The 20047-nt window shown below is 39.3% G+C and overlaps 1 long non-coding RNA gene across 1 annotated transcript in view; it reads left to right on the plus strand.

Moving 5' to 3' along the window:
- The window catches only part of LOC116450744, a 201880-nt gene that overhangs the window by 90778 nt on the left and 91055 nt on the right, over nt 1-20047 (plus strand). Inside the window, exons 5-7 of the long non-coding RNA XR_004242959.1 lie at nt 17248-17351; nt 18811-18949; nt 19315-19449. This is a non-coding gene — a long non-coding RNA (uncharacterized LOC116450744). The remainder of the gene's footprint in view (nt 1-17247; nt 17352-18810; nt 18950-19314; nt 19450-20047) is intronic.

The following is a 20047-nucleotide window of genomic DNA, read 5'->3' on the forward strand; positions in this document are numbered from 1 at the left end:
ATAGTCTTCCAGCTCTTTGCTATTACACAATTGGATGTAATTACTTGTCAGTAGGTGACTGCTTAGGAGATGTTTTGCCCTGATTCTAAGGAAAGAAAAAGGCAAAAATTACAGCTTGCATTAAGCATAGAAAATGAGCAAAGCAGGCAGAACTCTAACTTAAAAATGTTACAGCTTCCAAGTAAGTATGCTGATGGCTACGTGGGGCATGTTGAAGATTTAATTACAACATGTGATAAAATAAAAATATATTGTGTTTATATTTTGTTTGTCCTCACAACAAACAAGAATTCTTTCACCTAAGTTCTAGATCTTAATAGGCAGATGTTTCTGTAATGTATCGTTGTTATGCCTGTGTGTTTCACAAGATCATGTTCCATTCTCTCTCCTGTTGAAGAAAGTTGTACTTTTATATATATGCTAAGTAGATTTGTCAGGTACTTTTCAGTGTTTGCCAAAACTAAATAATTGTCTTCCAAGAAGGGGACGTTTTGGCCTTTCCTTTACCACATTCCACAAAATATAAAAGAAATTTAGTGTGGTCTTTCTAATCTTTTTCCATTTTTGTGTTTACAAAACAAAACCACTCGCAATCTTATTTCTGCTGTAAAGAAGTATCAGCAGTTCAGCAGAAACAGAAAACACTTTGAGTAACTTCCCATTTTTAACTTTCATGTAAATTGACTCATCTTCTGGACGTGAAACAACCTTAATAGATCAGGTAGTTGATGTTCCTGTAAGCATAGGCTTATCCCCATGGAATATTTGCTTGTTTTTTATGCATCTTACCTTTAAATAACTCAAACAGTGGACGCATTTCCCTCGGAGACTAATTTACAGGCCTAACTATTTAGTAAGCAAGTCAGGTGTGGCTTGTTAACTATTCTGAGTGTTATTTGGGCTGTGATAGCTGGTAGGGCTTGTTGTGCATGTCAGTCTGAGGCAGCATCACAGAGCTGCTGCTTTGTTTCCCTGGGCCTGTGGAGCATCAGCTTTTCTTGGTGGTGGGAGTGCTGCTCAGCTGTGCTGGGGGACGAGGCTGAGCTGCCACAGCTCTGTCCTGCCATGGTGCAGAGGAAGCTCTGCCTCCCCTGCAGCATCCAGGCCTTTCTGCAGGGATGGCTCTGCTTGCCCCACCACCTTTGCATACAATAATATCGTGCTTGGGTAGCTCTGTGCAATACTGTGCAGCCTTTTGGGTTTCACCCACTCTGTTGGATTGTCTTCCCCACAGTATATTGAATTATCTTTTTCCAGTCTCTCTCAGTTTTCTTCTGAAATATTGCTAGGTAACATGCCCATGACTACTATGTCAAAAATCTTCAAACTTTTAAATAATTCAAAGACAGATTTCCAGCTAATTTATTGCCTCTTTTGCTTTGGAACCTACTTGACTAATACCACAGATAGTAGCAATCAAAAAGATTCAAGGAATCTTTTAAACCCAAAAATAAAAAGAGCTGTAAATGTCACTACATTTGAGCAGGAGCAGGTACCTTATAGCACCATTTCTAGTGCCATATTATATAAAGTTACTTATCTTAATACTGAAAAAAAATTATTAAGCTTGGAGAGGCTCAGATTTCCATCCGTGTCAATTACAGGAGATGGTGGTCAAATGAAGGTAAGCAAATATCATTTTTATTAATAGGTTAATATGATTTTATGAAGAAAAATAATAAACCATTAGTGCTATAAAATGAGCCACAGTTTTCAACAGAAATATCAAAGTTCAAAGGAATTTAATGCATGTTGATTTGTTTGTAGGCAGCTTGATGTTTCTTCAACACAGAGATCTGTCCCTTGAAGTGCAAAATTTTTCAATCCATCAGAATAAAAAGGAAGTGAACAAAAGTAGTTTGGGCTGTCTTTGCAAAACAGTTCCTTAATCCCTTTTTGAGTTTTCAGCTCATGTTTTAGTCAGCAAAACAAACACACCGCTCAATGTTGTAGGCAATGATAACACCAGGGTAAACACAGGAAATGCTTTTATTAATGTGATCTAAGCATTTAATTGCCTTCCTTGTAGTTTAATCTTATCTTTACACATTGAAGCAGTGCATATTGTACATTTCTGATCCTCAAAGGACAGCTATTCATATGGCATTGTAGAATAAGACATTATCACCAGAAACCTGACAGGCCTGTAATGTTGCTTGTCAGCTGAGGGGCTAGGAAGTTGGTTATAATTATGAAGGAGATGTACAAAAGATCACGGTTTGCAAAAGGCAATGCTGAATACCATTTTATACTTAAAGAGAAGGGGTAAAGTCAAGATGTGCCATGAGTGCTGGGTTCTAGTGAGAAATGAAGTGTCAGAATTCAGTAAGCCCCAAACCAGAGAGTTCAGTCTCCAAATTATATTTTACAATTAGGTTAAAATTAAAGGAACAAAGCTTTAAATTATGAGTGATCAAAGGACTGTAAACTTAATCCACAATTTAGGAGCCATGTTTATGATAGGCCAATTATCAGAAGCAATGGTTCTCGTGTTCAATTTAAACTTTTTCAGATTACAGCCACGGCTCTGTACTTGCATATGTAGAAGAACATACATCAAACTAAGAAGAGAAGGTTGTTTGGTTTTTTTAACCAGCTATTTTAGTTTCCACTCTTAAGGCAAGCAATATAACACCAGGATCCCCTTCTCTGTTCCAGACCTAGATTATGTTTTGCTTGCATAAATGTGGGTAGGTGGAATTGTAGGCAGGCTGGATTTCAGATCTTGTTTGCTCATGTTTAGTATGTTAATCTGTTTCTCTTTATAGAGTGACTATATCTCCTAATATGTTTTAGAACTGTTCTTCCTTTTCTTTTTGTGATATCACCATACTAATGCCTGAATTTCAAATGTCTCACTGCCTGGAGTCTGCCATAATCACAGAATCCATTCCCTTAGCACAGAATCTGTTAGGACTTCCTGTCACTCATATGCTCTATTTCCATAAATATGGCCAGCATTTTACCCCATTTTTCCTTTATTTACTTTTACTACTCTCATTTCCTCTTTTAAAGTGTGCTATAAAGCACTGGATGTTGCACAGAACTCAGAAAAAGAGACACAGAAGTGTGTAGGCTTAAATTTTGACTCTGCCATTAGTCTGTAGAGCTTCCCCTGGGATGTGCTGCAATTGAGGCTGCTAAAGCCAAGGAGCTGGGCTGCACTGCTGCAGCCCTGTATGAACTCTCCCCAAATGTCCTGTCTCAATGTGCATGGTCCTTGCTAAGGTACTAGGTAACATAAATGCAGTTACATGCACCTGTCCTGAATTCATACGCCAATATGCAGAAAAATAGTTAAATAACTAAATAAAATTTCTCTCTTCTCTTCAAAGTTTGAAGTAAAATATAAGTATTCATTTTAAATATTGTGAGCATATTTGTTTCAAAACACAACGTCTTTGCCAGTCCTCTAAGCACCGTTTTTCAGTCTGTCTTAGAAATACTATTCTAGGCAGCTAAAAAACATCGAAGAGAATTTGAATTATGTATGTCTTGGTGTCTTCATCCATAATTTTCATGCAAAGGCAAAATTGTATAGCACATTTGTTTCAACCTAAATCTGCTACAGGCCAATATCCTAAATTTAGACCACTGACAAAGTCTGTTTTAACTGTGTGTAACTAATTCATTTGATGTAACAATGAACCTACATTGTCTCAGACCAGGAGCATGCCAGAGAAATTTCTGCAAAGCTGCTGATGTGTGACGCTAAAGTTCAGAGGGAATCTTGTTTTTTCCTTTTACTATTTTTGAGGAATAATTGAGAATTGGGATCTGCTTTTCCATCTTGAATTTTCCAGGGTTTATTGCCTTTAAAAGTAGATATAATCAAGAACAGGGATATCCTTAAATATGACTGTTTCCTCGTAGCTGACAATCAGTTTGCTTGTGTCATTTGTAACACCAACAATTTATCGGGGTATTTTGGACTATTCTCTAAATTGTGTTCTGCATGGTTATTTTTTTCCAGCTGATCTGCAGTAGGGCTCTCACTAACTTTTATAAAAGGAAATGACATAAAAGAATCTGACTTTAGAACCATTGGGTGTGTTCCCCTTGAACTTTCTCAAGGCCAGGAGCCTGCCCTACTTTTTCCTTTTTCAGATTTATGTCAGCATGGCACCCGTTGCTTTTAGTGGAATCACTTCTGATTTACAGTGGTTGAAGCCAGACTTTAAGGTAGAATAATTGACTTGGTAACAATGTAAAACAGTAAGCATCTGCTCTGATCCCTTCTGTGCAGATTTATATATGGTAAGAGTGAGCACTTGGGAAAGGTGAAGACAGTATTAATATTATTGTGTGTGTTTTTCTGTATGCCTTCTGCTTGGTTTTTGAACTTGAGGGCTCTATTGGGAAATTTAAGAACTCTTATCATTTACTCTAATAATAAATTCGTCAAGACACAGCTCTTGTAATACTTCGTTCTTGGTTTTGATTCAATTATTTTGACATTACTGAAATGAACCTAGAAATGTCTCTCCACTGGGGAATAGAAAAGCAAAAAGAACAAAATAATAAGGAAGCCATGAAGAAAGCTGTGTGAAAAGCCAAGTGATTCAAGAAACAGACAGGTAGAATGTTTCTCATTTCCTGCTGGCCCATCTCAATATACTTCAACAAGTGAACCGTATTTTACCATCAGCGTCTTTCATACAACTACAGCAGTTTTGCTCTGATCAGTGATCCTTTGCTTTTTACTGAGCTGAGAATAAAGGATTTTGAGAATAGGTTGGGGGAAAGGAAAACTATGGATTTCTTCAGGGAAAAATCATCTTAAAAACCCCTCTATCTTAGAGAATTAATGGGAAGGCCTCTCTGCTTTTACCTGCATTTCATGCTATTCAATGGAACATAAAGAAATTATATTGGAATGAAATAGGGATGACAAAAGAGTTAAGGGGAGGTGAGGATGTTTGGTCCCTTCTGAATGTGGGAGTGAAAAGCTTTGTATAATCTTTCACATGATTAATAGAATTAAGTTGTATTAATGCTATTGTTAAGTATCAGTTCCTTGTAGTCTGTCTTCTATTTTACATCACAGCCTTAGCTCAAACCCTAAATACGTTAATTTAACAGACAGATGACACCCAGGGGAATTAGTTTGCATAACAAAATAATTATCAGTACTTGTTCCATCTCAGCAGAGAAGTCTGAAGCTTTTGCTAATGATCTGAACAACTGACTCCATATTTAGACATTTAGATTGTGTTCTAATTTTATTGTGCATGGTCCATTGCAACTTGGCTTCTTGGAGGAAGGAAAGTCTGCTCTAGCTCATCTGCATTTCCTATCTTTAGACTGTTGCATGATAATGAAACGCTGGTACTTAGTTATGATATGGCACTGTAATTATGTCATGGGCTTTTCTTACGTTAGTGGCAGAATTGCTTGCAGCACGTTTGGTTTGGATTATTTGTCCTGTGTGTTCAATTGTCTCATGTTGAATTAGTTGTGACAACAGGCCTGGACTGCTTTGGGCACGGCTACTGTAGTGCCAGCTTTCCTGGGCACATTGTCTTTCTTGACGAGAAATTCTGCTGCTGTGGGATTATTGTCTGTCAGACAATATTTGAGCAGGATTTCTGAGAATCTCAGCGTGGTCCATGTCTCTGTGGCTGTAGTTCAGGGAAAGTCTGGAAGTCTGGGAGTTGTCTGTTTGTGCTCAGGTGCCTTCTGCTGTCCGTGGAGCACAGCTGGGTGCTGTGAGCAGCCCTGCAGAGCCGCTGCCAGCGCGGTGTGGGTGCAGCAGAGCAGCTGCTGCTGCAGTGCCGGGGGCTCATCCTGGCTGTACCTGGGCTGGGTGTGCAGGGCAGCTCTGCCCTGCACTGAAATATTCCCCACAGCGCAGGAGAATCAATTTCCCTAGGGCATCTTGAGTTATTTTATAAACAAGAAATTTAGGTTCTAATGTATTTTGAAGCGCCCATCTCACTTACTATAAAAGCCGGTGACTTCTTGGGTCCTGTGAATTGTTAATCTGTACGGGAGAAAAGACAACTCTTCCCAGGTTTGCTGTTATATTTAAATTCGGGTATCTAATACAATTCTTTTATGCTTGCAGATAAATGATTTTTTAAAACAATCAGCATACATTTCGTTTTAATTTATCAAATGACTTGACAATGTATTGACAATAACTTAAGATTTCCTACTAGCCTGACTATAGTTGGGTAGGGAAAGGAATATGTTTGAAAAACAACTGTAATTGAAAAGACAGTACTGTCAGGAGTCTGTAGCATGGTGAAAATAACAAAATTAGGAAAAAATCTATGTCCATGGAGAAAAATGCTTCCAATCACAAACCTATTATGTATAACTCAGTATAGCTTGGCACTGCTGTCAAGCTGTTTCGTGGTGTTTTCTTTGGTTGCCTTTTTTTTTTTAACCGTGTTCAAGCTCTGAGCTCTCAAATAGATAAAATTCTTTCTCTCTTCTATTCATATCATCTTTGTATCAGGTTAAGGTCGCTTCAGAGACAGCCCCAGAGACCTTGCATTGTGGATCTGTGCTCACAGAGCTGACCTGTTGATAAACAGGGGAGTTTGGTGCTTAGATGTGCCAGTCTGTGGTTCTACAAATATTTACTCAGAGGTGAAAATCAAAACAATACATGAAAACTGAGCTTTCATTTCCTTTGGGATTTGCTTCTTGTCTTATTTTGGAAAGCTCCATTAAAAGCTTTTCTTCCATGGGATATACTGATGATGCAGTGGATAAGTCAGATCTGAGTGTGCATCTAACAACTGGAAAAAGTTATTCTGGCTGACAGCTGAGAATTGTGAGAGTGATAGTGAGATATGCTTGGTGTCATAGCAAACCTACAGATGATCTGCAGCAAATGTAAATGAACACGTGGAGGGAGCTGCTGTTTCATCACATGTCTGTGGTGAGAGAGCCCTTCCCTGTTCAGCACTCTGTGGGGTATGGAGACACCAGGAATCACTGTTGGAATAGGAGTAATCTGCTCTCAGATGGGACAAGACCTTTTCATTTCCTACTCAATAAAGGGTAGGTCCCCATGGCCCTGCAGCTGGGACCCTGAACACTGCTGGGCATGTTCTGTGGCGCAGCATCAGTGGCTGAGTGAGTGCAGTTATGTATTTTAGACTTGGCCAGTTCCTGGCAAAGCAGCTAAATTCCATGTAATTTTCTATGTGCTGCTATTACTAATTTAACAATGGTTCTAATTATTTTTCAAATTAAATACAAATAAAGATGTTTAACGTGTTGAAGCTGGTTTGTGTGACATCTATCAATGTGGTTCTATTAATTGCATACATAATGTCTGACCCACAGATGTGCAAATATAGCAAAACTCTCAGTCACCTTCTTCCTCCCTGTTATACTTGAAAATAATTAGGATGTATAGAATCAGAAAGATGAACTATAGTCTGTGACAAATGCACAATTATTTTATGCAGGGTAGTTGCGTGTGTGCATGTGCGGTGTAACTTTTTTCTCTCTGAAGTAATTGTAGACAACACTAAAGTCTATAAATTATTCCAAAGCCAAATCCTGTTGTAAACAAGCTCATAAGAAGTCAGGAGCTCTTAGATTATTTCTGTCCTTAGATGTTTAGCATAATGACTTGTTTCCAATGAACCATTACTTCTGCCTCTGGAGTTCCCATAGAGGAAATTAAGCATTGAATTTTAAGTGGTTTTGTTGTTTTTTTTTTTTTTTTTTTTTTTCCCACCTGCCATCCTAATTGCAATTTTCAAAGTTTGCTTCCAGTGACAATGGAAACCTTTTCAATAAATCAGCATTATTCCAGCAATCTCTGTGCTCCAGGCAGTAGGATGTAATCTGCCTTCCCAGATACACCTCTCAGTTCCCATCCAAGCCTGCCCTGGTGGGGCTGAAGCCCAGGCAAGGAGCGCTGGGCCATGTGGCTCAGTGAATGCAGAACTGCTCCAGGGAGAGGGACAGGGACTCACCCCGTGTGCCCAGGGCACTGTGAGACTGCTTGAGACACTCATCGACCTCGATACAGCCCAGGGCTCTCTTCTGAGGCTTTCTTTGTTTCTTCCTGTGTTAGGTGCTGCAGAGTAACTGAACAACAGTGAATTCATCTGCATCTCTTACGGAATTAGCTGGCCTGTAAATGAAATGGTTTTGCCTAGTCTCTGTCCTGTTGCCCACATTTCTGGGGATTTGGCATATCTGCAGCTGAAGTGAACTAAGTTCACGCTGTAGGTGTTAATTTTAATATGCATGTCATGTTTGAAAGTGTCAGCAGAAAAGACTGAATGATACTTGTTGCATATAAATCTGAAGTGCATAATTGCTCCAGCTGACATGTATGAATGCACTTTCATTATCGTGTCAAGAGGACACTTTGTGCTTGCAAATGAACAATGTTTGGGATTGGCAATAAAATGGGAAGCACTTGCCTAAATAAAGTTTATTACAGCTTTTAAGAAAAATGTAATTATGAAGTATTCATACTGAATTAGAAAACTGGTTTTGAAGTGTTAACTTTAATATGAAATGGAGTTATGGTTTAAAGGGGAAGAGTGCACGGTGCTGAGGGTTTGCTAAAGTGAGCCCAATATAAATGTGAAATGATGCTATTTTTTTTGCATGACCACACAATATTCAGTGGGTATTATGAGCTGGTTTCACAAAATAACGAGTGACTGACAGCCGCCCGCACGTTCTTAAATCAGTTCACTTAATTTAGTGACCACAGGTGGAAAATATATGTGTAAATATAGAGATTCAGTCTGAGAATCCAAGGAAAAGGGCCTAGTGTTTGGTTAAAACTAACCAGTACCACTAACCCTTACCTGCAGAAAAGATTCTGTTTAGGAACTAAAACCAACCCAACAACAACCAAAGAACCAACCAAAAAAATAAAACCTAAACAAAACCAAAAAATCACAAACCACCAAAACCATGTTTATTGAGTAAGGATGAAAATCAGTAACACTAGAAGTTTCATTCAGTATCCAAGCACCACCTTACCTTACAGAGAAGCTCAGCAGTAAGGCAAGGACTGTTATGTTGGGATGCTCATTAGAAGTTATTTGGAAACTTCTTATGTTCACTGGTACTGTTGGACCTCTGGCCTGTTGTGTGGCTCTGTAGATATGACACATTACAGAGAATAAATATGGATTTCTATGTCTAGCATAATCCAAAAAGTAAAATTATTTGGGTTCTAAGCACAGCTTTCCAGCCTGCTCGAAGAAAACTCATCCAAAACTGCCGTAAATTCCAGGGCATCAGAGGTGGTAGGCAGATTTATGAACTGCTGGCTACCAGCCGCATGCCTGGTGTGTTTATTATGCAGAGCACATGAGTTAGGTATGATTTTGACCTCTGTGTTGCTCTGGCTCTAAATCAAGGACTGTTGAATTATGGGTTGTAATCTCTGGAGAAGCACTGTGCAATCTGAAATGTCACCCTTGCTGTGAGTTGGGCAGCACAGGGAAATGTAGGATATGCAGCAAGCAGGAGAGGTTCTGGAGGGTGTAGTCTCAGATGGTGGTGAATGTAGTCCTCAGCTGGCAGGAGCTGGAGATGCACCCATCTGGGGCTGGAGGCAGAGTTTAGCCTGGGAAGCTGCAAAATTTATTGATTCTTCACTGCCACAAGACAGTGTCTGCCAGCGAGATTGTGATGGAGCCTCTGTTACCCACTGGAAGCTGAAGCCCTGAGGGAGGGGGATGGCAGAGGTGTTGTTCACCGTGCTAATTCCTCCTTGTCTGTGCTTTTGCACACCCCTGTGCTACGGGAGTGAACCTGACCCATGTGGCATTTGGGAGTTCGTAGGAACTTGTTACTGTCTTTTGTGATTATTCAGTATTTCTAGTGGTTGTAAAGATATTACTCTTAAGAGATTGTTTTCTGCATAATTTCCCAATTCCATGTTTTCCTTTGTTCTTTAGGAGATCTTTCAGAAACTCCCTCTGTGCTGCTGTGTTTAAAAGAACAGTGATTGTCCCAGCAGTGAGGGAGACTTTGCAGAAAGGAGGTAGTAATTGCAGTCATACAAAAGCTTTGCTGTCCATCATCAGAGAGTCTAGATATGTTTCCCTGTAGCTCCAGTTTTGTTTGCATCTCAAAATACAGTGTGACTTCAGTGTGTCTCCTAATTGACTACAGATGCATTTCTGCTGTTTCTCTCTTTCTCTCCCCTCCCCCCGTTAGGAAATAAAAATAGAATAAAGCCACTTTAAAAGTCTTTCCTCCTTTTGGACTGAAACTTCTCAATGAAATCTTGTCTTCTCCCCAGCTTCCCTCTAAAGTTCTTTCTCTAAAGGTTTTGATAACCTCTTGGAGGGCTAGAGATGCTCATATAAGTCTGTTCTGGCAAACCTTATGCCTGCAAAGTGGCACTTGTAGCATAAGTGCTGCCATTCCGTGAAGATTCTCATAAGAGAAGATTACGTGCGATGTCCCTGGAACTGCGTCTCTCCAACTGCTTCCAACCTGCTGGGCACTGAGGGGGTGTAGAAAGGTGAGACACTGCCTGTAGCTGTCTGGCATCACCCTCCAGTTTTCAAGCTGTTAAACTAACAATGAAAAATTCTGATTCCTGTCTGTTTGCCTGCTGTTTATTTCTGGAATGCCAAAGCATTACTCTCCAGTGAGAACTGATTGTTGCGCATCAGGAAAAAATTGTTGAAAATGACTTAAAAATTATCTTTTTTTTTCTTTTGTACTTAATTACCTGTGGAACTGAAGAGAGGCACTCCTCTCATACAGCTAATTTTCTTTCCCTGGCTGAATCAAGCAGTAGCTGCAGAGATGGAAAATACAATAATCCTCTTAATGGAAGTTGGTGTTTATTGCTAAACATGTAACATTTTCCAGGATTGTGTATTAGATATGTAACTTAGACTGGTTGAAGCACAGTTATGTAGCACTGGAGCTCTCTATCCATCCTTAACTTGCACGGATATGTGCAGTGCCTTCTCCCTGACATCCAAGATGCTATTTAAACTCTGGGGTTTAAGCATAGTAATGAGAAGTAAAGATAGAGTCACAGTTCTCAGTGCTGTTGGTATTTTTAGATTAGATAGCACTTCTGTAAACTATTGGGGTTTGTGTGCATTGCCAACTATTCCATGTTAATTTAAATCAAAATAAGAGACAGCACAATGGCCCTCTATTGATGCAACAGTACCAGGTGTGCTTTGTAAGACCAAGGAACTCATGAAAAAAAAAATCTATTGGCCTTCTAATGTTCCTCCAGTCTGAAAGAAAAGCTGTCCCCCACAAGATATTGCCCTGCTGTTTACAGGAAAGATTTAAGAGTATTTGGAAATATAATAGTAATGGAGAAAGAATGGCTGCAACACGAGGTATTAGCTTAATGCTTGTTTGTGTGCCTAATTATTTCATTATTAGCCCCTACTGTGCACTTGGAAGAGTGAGAGGTTCCTGGATAGAAGCTTTCACTTCCCACTAATGAAGAAAGATTATTCGTTCTCAAAATTTAGTCGGTTTTCTGCACACAGACCTGTACAGAAAAGGAAAGTCCTCGCATGCAATTCTCCATTGGCAGCAAAGGAAGAGGGGAAATGAGTATTTTGCTTTGGGACAGAAGAAACTGGAAGAACAAAATCTCTATAGATGTGTAAACAATCTGGTTTAGTTGCAAGGACACAATAGGAAAGCCTAACTAAATTGTAAGCATAACTAAATTTTAGCTTATATGCTGTATGAATTTATTTACAAATTGTTCAGGGGTTTGCAACTGATCCAGAGCACCTCAATTCTTTGTTCTTTTAAAATTTTTTCTCAGCTTGTTTTAATAAGCTCTGTCCTGTCAAAAGCAGATGTGAAAATGTCAGTCATAACTCAGCTTTTTGCAAAGTAATGTGTATTGAGGTCTTTCAAAGGTGAATTAGCACATCCCTGTGGTTAATCTCTCCATTAGATAATATTTTACATAAACCCAGGGAAAGGATGATTAAAAAAGGTTAAAATTAAAGTGGAACAAGTCATGTCCAAACAAGATTGTTTTGAGAAGGGAGGCAGGTAGTTGCTATAGTTTTTTTCAAAATTCCAGAGAGAATGATACCATCATTTCGTAGCTGTAGTGTCAGTCCTGGTCACTTTACCCTCAGTGGCTGTGTCCAGTACCAATGCACAGTTTGTGCAGAAGGGGATATCTTGCTTTCTAAAATGGGAAGCAGGTGTGGAATAATTATTTTCCTGTGAATTTTATTGTTTTGGGGGAGGGGAGTTCATTTATGGGGTTTTTTTTTTTTTGTGGTTTTCTTATTTTTTAAAAACTTATTATTATTCAGGTGTTTTGATTAGTTTTATTTGGCTGCAAATTGAAGAAATACAACATGCCAGATTTCTATTCCATCAAGAATATAAAACCATGTAGTTATCAGTTCAGCTTTTCAACACCACCACATCCCTCTTCCCTATTCAGGAAGCTACTGATTTTAAAAGTGTCAAATCTTAGAAGATGATGATGATCGATTCTGAACTGACCAAGCAAACTGAAGAAATACTTTAATTCCATATATTGGTTCTAATGTTCTTCTGGTCAGATTTTTCATAGTTTATCCATAACCCCAGTTAGCCTTGACTATCAATTCTGATATTGCACCACTGGACGATGTCAGCATCAATGAAACATGATAATAGCGGTCAGGGAAATTGATCTTTGGAATCTAGAAGGAACAATGTGGGATGTGCTATGGTTATTGAGGTGGTCAGAAATAAAGAAGTTAGGTAGGAGGTATTAGAGTGTGCTTCAGTAACTGAGCCAAAAAAAAAAAGAGAGAGGAAAAGAGGAAAGAAATGGTTTCCAGATGTCAGCACTGAGGGAAAAGGGAAGCCAAGAGAAAGCAGGTCTGCATGTTTTGGGGGATGGAGGTAAACGGGGATTTTTCAGTATCGGCTTTGGTGTATAAGAAGGTTTCCAGCCATGAGGCTGATGTGGCAAGCAGGTGATGTTAGAGAAGTACAGGACTGAAAGGACAGGCACAGTGTGGAAATGTGTATTATTAACTTAGAACAGTCACTGCACGTTAAAACAATTACTGGTGACTGCTGGGCACATTTCCTGTGTTCTGTGCTGCCTGTCTAAAGCTGATCTATCTTGTTTTTAAGTGCACTTGCCTTCTTGACTGTTATCACCATACTGGCATAATGTGTGTTGTAATGTGACGTTAGTGACAGCCCTGCCAAATTAGGGGGGTTTCTGTTTTAAAATACACATCTGATATATAATGGAAGTACGACAAATGCTTGGTCCCCTTTCTGATTTGGGATTTTGGGACAAAACATGCTTTTGCCATCAAACACCAACTGATCAAAGTAAAACAATTTTTTTCAGAAGTGTATGAGAGGTATTGAAACTCTGTCTCAAAGCTGATTGCCTTTCTGTCAGAAATCTGCATGGTTTTCTCAAGGTTTTCTGTAGGGCCGGGAGTGTTCTTTGCCAATGGGATGGAAACCACTAATAGGACAAAAATAAAAATTCAAGTAGCTCTAGTGTTTATGAAATGAGAAGAATTACAGTCTCTGAAATTCTCAGAAAAGTCCATTTCATATTCAAATAGCATAAGATCAAATTCCAAGTGTTGAATAATACTGTGAATCAGAAAATAATAGGTCAGGTTTTTGATCTTCTGTTTATTTATATGCAGAAAAGATACCCTCTGACTTCGAAACTCCTCATTGCTTTCCTAACGTTGTTTCATGTGGCATTTGGGCTGCTTACCTTTTCTCTGCAGACCTAGTTAAAAGGATGAGTTAAATTTGGTATATTGTGGTTTTTATTTCTAATTAGCTGGGATGTAACCACTCCTGGAACAAATCTCATCAAATGACTCGGGACTGAGTTGCATTTAGCTTGAACAAACAGAGAATAAATCTGTGTCTCTGATTCATTCACTCATTTTGATCATCCCATTTACCTGAATTCAGTGCTAGTTTCTCATATCGAAGTGTTCTTTCATTTCTGAGTAAAAGGATGCTCAACTCAAGTGTGATGGAAAAAAACCCCACTGAAGTCTGAAGTAGACATGGGTGGGAATTTTAAAATTGTTCACCCCTGAAGTTTTCCCTGAAGTCTCTGGAGTTAGAAAAACACCTGAACTTAGTTGAGTCATTTCCCCCCTCCCCCCATATGTGTAGAGATCCCAAACTGTCCCTTCAGGCTCTCCTCAAGTCACTGCTGGGAACGAGGTCTCTGACGCTTTACGCGAGTCTCAGCCTGATGTGTTGTAGCCCAGAGGGGGCTTTATTCAGCCCTTTAAGGAAAAGTCCTTCCAGTGTCCCTTGCCCAGCCAACGAGTATCCTTGTTGGGCAGCCATAGCCAGGCAGTTGTTTGCAAGCACAGCAGTGTCTCTAACCCAGCCCCAAAGCCCAAAGCAGCAGCGCTGGGGACTTGGCTCACCCAGCGCCGCACATCGAGGACGGTGCACGACGGCGCAGACCCGTGAATGTTTGACTCATTGTCGGCTCTGGTCAGCACTGTGCAAACACTGTCCCACTGCATGTATGTGCCTCAAAACCACTCAGCAATCCACTGTCCCATGGTGTGTATCTGTACTAAGGCTCTTGTGTAGGGCGCTGCTTTGTCCTCACCAAATGAATGAACAGCTAGGGTCTCCAAAGACGAGTTAGAGAGAGATACAATATTAGATGAATATTGGAAATGGTATGTTGGTAGTGAAGGATACTGAATTACTCAGGTTGACTCCCAGAGTGTATTCCTGCATTTCTTCATGATGATTTTGGCCATTATAATGAAATAGTATATTAAGGGAATAAAAGATTGTCAATAAGGTATTTAAGCTTCCAGTGCTGAATGTAAAATGCTTATATTTTACCATTTAATAGCAACTCAGGTGCTTCACCTTATCAAACTGCAATAGGTTAAGAAAAACTGTTCCTTCAGTGTTGTATATCAGCCCGAGGGTGAAGGTAGGGTTAAATTTCACTGTCTAATGCACATTTGCTCTCATCGTAAAGCTAATCTTGTAATTTCTCACAAGACTGGCAATCTTGGGAGAAATGAGCTAGTACTGAGGTTAAATTACCTCTTACCCTAAAGGAGGCAAAGGATATTCTTGGATGAATGGCTCAGCATGATACACATTATAGATAACTAAGGTGTTGCATAATACAAGTCTTGGCTTTTGGCTGTGGAAAGAGCTTTAGGCCTGTTTTTAGTAGGTTTTTTAGTAGCATATCTGTCTGGAAAATAATTCAAGGCTTTTTGGAATTACTCAGTTTTACTGAGTCTTTAAAATTGTACTATCTCATTTTATATTGTCTGTTGACTACTGATCTCAGGATTTTCAGTATTGGCTGGAGTCATTAATGCAGTCCCTTTCTAGTCAGTACAGTGCTGACTTTTTTGATGAAATGTGCAGGATACTGGAATTTAAGTAGTGTGGCTTTTTTTTTAATGTACAGAACAATAAGTGGTGAACCACATTTTTCTCAACATAGCAATGGAGCTAAAATTTTTAAAGCCTTTGTGTCAATGCTTACAGATTTAAAGACAAGAAACAGTAATGCTTTCAACAATTACTTTAATATTAGTTATTGAAATGAATGAATCTAAGGAGAGGTAAACTCACACATTGGTTCAAAACAGATTTTGCAGTCTGTTTTTAATTGTTTCCTGACAGCATTGATTCTTCTTTTCTGAAACAGACTAAATTATAATAAAATGCAGAGCCATGGAAGGAGTTGAAAAATAATCCTGGAATAACTTATTTAATGCTGATTACACAATTACTTTTATCTCATAATAAATTATTTTTCATAACTTTCACCCATTCCACGTGACAGTAACTAGAAATGGCAAGCTCAGCAGCAAGTAGGGATATTATAATATATGAGTGGTTATTAAAAGCATCAAGAAAGGGAAGTATTTAGAGGAAAAGTCTGGATTGAAAGAAATTAAAGTGTCTATTAAGATTATTAATATAACATAGCTGTGGCTCATAGTTCTAATAATCTAGTGTTACTTGAGGGTGCAATATCCCTTCATTTGCCAGTAGTGCAGAGTTAAGGGGAAAGATTCATTTTACTCTGTACTTTTGGATATATCTATGAAGAAATTGAACAAATTCAGCACATTTTTTGGACATGTTTTGGTTGGATTGAAGACATGGCATTCAAAATGGCAGAGAATTTAATAGAGAGGCAAGATGAATGGGGTGGATAACCAGTGAAATGATGATTTTATAAAATGGGCTGTAGCTGATAACAAGGGATTACATTGTTGGCAGTCACAGATACGAACAAGTTCTGTAGAAAGCTGTAGAAACTTCCAATAAAAATAATGGTTTGTGAGATCAGGTAAATAAAGGAGCTGGAATATATTCACAGAATATTCTGATTTGGAAGGGACCCACAAGGATCATCAAAGCTCAGCTCTCCAAATCAGTTGAGTTTGATTTTAATCTCTTGGTTAGCTCTGAATCCCTTTTGGAAAATCCTTAACTGCAGATATATATTAAAGTTGATGCTGATCTATGGCTTTATGTTAATGTGAGACTTTGATACTTCTTGAGAAGTCAGAGAAAAAACAAATCCATTCCAGAATGTAGTATTGAGATGAATTTAGGGACTAGTAAGGGCCCATATAAAATTTAGAACTGAATTTTTTTGTTAACAAAAAAAAAATTGTGTTGGAACTGAAATGGCACTAAATTCAGTGAGGAAGATAAATAGATAAATAGATATTTGTGTGTGTGCACCTTACAGTTACCCAGAAAAGAAGACAGAATAACTTATTTTAGACAAGAGAAGAGCTGTCAGTAGGAATCTTCAGCAGTAGAAAAAAAATGCCTTTAACGGAAAAATAGCCATAGCCATATGAGGAAAGAATGTAGAGTGCAAAATCCAAGGAGAGAGGAAAGGGAGAAGGCAGAAGGTTTCTGCCCTAAATCCCTCAGTGATCCCCATTCCCACTGAGCTGGGGGGAAGGAGGGGGTGCAGGGAAGGGCCAACGCCAAGGGCATCATTTCCTTCTTTGTACCTACTGGATGAAAGTGACAGCCTTTCCTCCATTATTTATTTTGTAAGAATCTGCTTCCTTAGAGTAAATACTAGCAATAGTAAATATTAGCATGGATTCCAGTGCAAGTTACAAAATATAATTTACATTCTGAGATAGAACCATTAGCACCTAATTTTCCAATAGTATTCTGAGACTGAAATAGACTGAGCTTGGGACTTAAAGTCCTATCTGATTGTATTTTTTTAATATTTTATTTTAATCAGTGTTCTTTCTTCCTGTATAGGGAGAGGTTGGCTTCTGTGGCATCTGTTACAGGAGTGAAACTATGAATTTCATACATCACTTCCAGCATCTGGGCTTCATGTAGATGTGTGACATCTGAGCTAGGTAAAGAATACATTTGACTGATTTCCTTAATTGCTTTATTTAGGTGCTCAAAGCTATTAATAGAAATGGCTGAAGGATGACTTTTTGATAATATGTGGACAAAGATAAATAGATATGTTTGGGTGGTGTTAAAAGGCAATAATAACAATGATCATAAATCTGGAAAGTTCAAGAAATTATTGCCCTCAAGAAGAACAGGTTTCATGGAAATTCTGGCAGCATTATTCCTTTCTGAGAGTTGTTTGTATTATGTACTGTTAATATAAATAAGAGAAAACTCCTTCAGCAGAGGCTCCATCTGTGCTGTGTCTGTTACCTGCAGAAGTGGGGATGTGAACGAGCCACATGATCAAACTAGGAATCTATTTCATACTATTCCCACTTTTTCTCCTCCAGCTTTTGATAACTTCAGGGATGTTCCTGATTTCTGCCACCTGCAGCAGCAGAACTGGCAGCACAGGGAAATGACAGGGACCCCCCATCACAATGTTCATGTCTTCAGACACGAGAAGGACCATTAAAGTTACAACTCCTCCACGCCCGCTTTAGATGTGTCACCTCTTGAACTGCCTGATACGGTGATGGCGTGGGCAATTCAGAAATAGCTGCCCTACCCTGTAACCCCATTTCCAGAGGAGCCATGTCTTCAGAGCAGTTTCACTCACTCTCTGCAAATCTCTGCCTTGCTCTCTAATTTAAAAGGATATTCTTTGTGTCTGCCACCTCCCTGCTAAATGTAGATTGTGTGTCAGGGGGCTGACACACAAAAGGCCTCAATCTCTTGAGAAGCTGCCACCAGAACACCTAATAGACTGTCAGTTTGAATGTTTAAATGAGACACAGCAAGGGAAGGAATAATGCTTTTAACAAAAGAGTGGTGGGTAGACTAGGAAAAAACGCTCAGCTCCACTGACAAGGTGACTGGAAATGTAGTACTTGCAGTAGAAGGGAGGTATTGATGAAAGCATCAGTAACAGGTGAAAAATGGTGCTCAGACTTGGCTGCTAATGGGAAATAGAGCAAGCATTTATGGCTGTAGAGAGAAGCAGGTAAGGAGTCAGGTTAGGACTGGAAGATTGGCTCCTTTGTAGGATGCAGTGCTGTCATCTCCCCCGGTGATGAGTGGTGCTTTTAAGCTACATCTCTGTATGTAACACAGATTTGGGCATGACTGAGCCCCGAAAATTAGTGTTTGTACATCTCATTTATGTTTTAAACCATTGCAGGTAGCTACATCTTTGAAACTATCCATGACATTATTTGGATTAGGGGTTCAGAGTTGAATTCCTGCATGTCAGCAGCATCTCAAATTGCCTCGCTCACAGATGGAACATGGAAGGATAGAAATCGCAGGGGTTTTGCTCTGTGTTGTGCAAGTGATGCATTTGAACACTGCCACTATGAAAGCACATTTACTTTGGTACACACTCTAACCAAAGACTCTTCTGCTTTCTTCAAGAAAGATGGAAAGAAGAGCTCTGTTCCTTCCTGTGACAGTAAAAGAACTTCCTGGTGTGTGGATTTGTTCCACGATGGTCTGCCAGAGAAATTTGTCTGTCTTTTCAAAACTGAGTGGTGCAAAAAAGAAGCCATTACAGGTCAGTCACTGTCTCTTTCTTCCTCCCTAGCCCTGACTGCTGGATGCCCTCATGCCTTTGGCTACCTGTTTTGCTGATAATTTCCCAGTTAACAGGTGGCCAGTCCTGTGTTGCTGGATGTTATTAAATAAATGGTTTTCCAGATGGCTGTAATATTGTGTCTTTAAATAAAAGTACACAAGCTTAGTGTCAGCATCTTATTTATGGAATGCTTTTGGCTCCTGAACTGCTTGTTGAAATTGTTGTGAGCCATTTGGTCACCGAGAAGTAATTGTGTATTACTGTAGACAACAAGCTGTTTGCATTAATTAGCAATCAAAGCATATTGCCAAATGGGGAATAACATGTCTTTGACATCTCTGCAGATCCTGGTAACTGAAGCAGTGCAAACCCATGGACTGTCCTTTGCTGCATGTTTAGAGTGTGAACTTCCAGTCCATCTGCCCATTCAGTCACCTGCAAACCCACCAGGGACACAGCTGGTACAAACAAAAGCTAAGGTAGGAGAAACAGCGTGTGAAGGCACAAGGGAGTTTGTACAAAGACATTGTTTTCTGCAGCAAAATAACTTGTGTGATCATTTCATGTGGCTTCCAAACATGGGAAATGGTGACTGTTGTCTTGTTCATGTGTGCTGTTTTCACCAGCTAAGGAAGAGCTGTAGTAAGTTGATCACAGATACCTTGAAGCAGCCTTAGGGAAGCACAGTACAGCCTGACAGAAGGACGACCTTCTGAACACAGCACAGTAATCCACCTGGGGTGAGGCAGCGGACAGCCCAGATCTCATGGAATTAACCTCAGAAAGAATTCTGGCCATTCTCTGTCTCTGCTGTTGTACTTTTGAAGACATAGGAGTTAGAACTATTTGTCTCTGGACAGCAATGCCTCTGCAGAAGCACATTTGGATGTGGAAGGTGTCCTTGGCTGAACACCTAGATAGGATATACTTTTGTCCCGTTTTGTTGGGTTTTGGGGTTTTTTTGTTAAAAACAGTTAAAAGATCGTTAAAAGATGGGAAAAACTGCAAGAGATCAGGAACTTTGTTCCATGTGCAAAAAGAACTGTGAAGATAAAAGGATATCTCTATAGAATTGAC

This window comes from Corvus moneduloides, chromosome 13 (assembly GCF_009650955.1).
Source record: "Corvus moneduloides isolate bCorMon1 chromosome 13, bCorMon1.pri, whole genome shotgun sequence".
Lineage (NCBI taxonomy): Eukaryota > Metazoa > Chordata > Aves > Passeriformes > Corvidae > Corvus > Corvus moneduloides.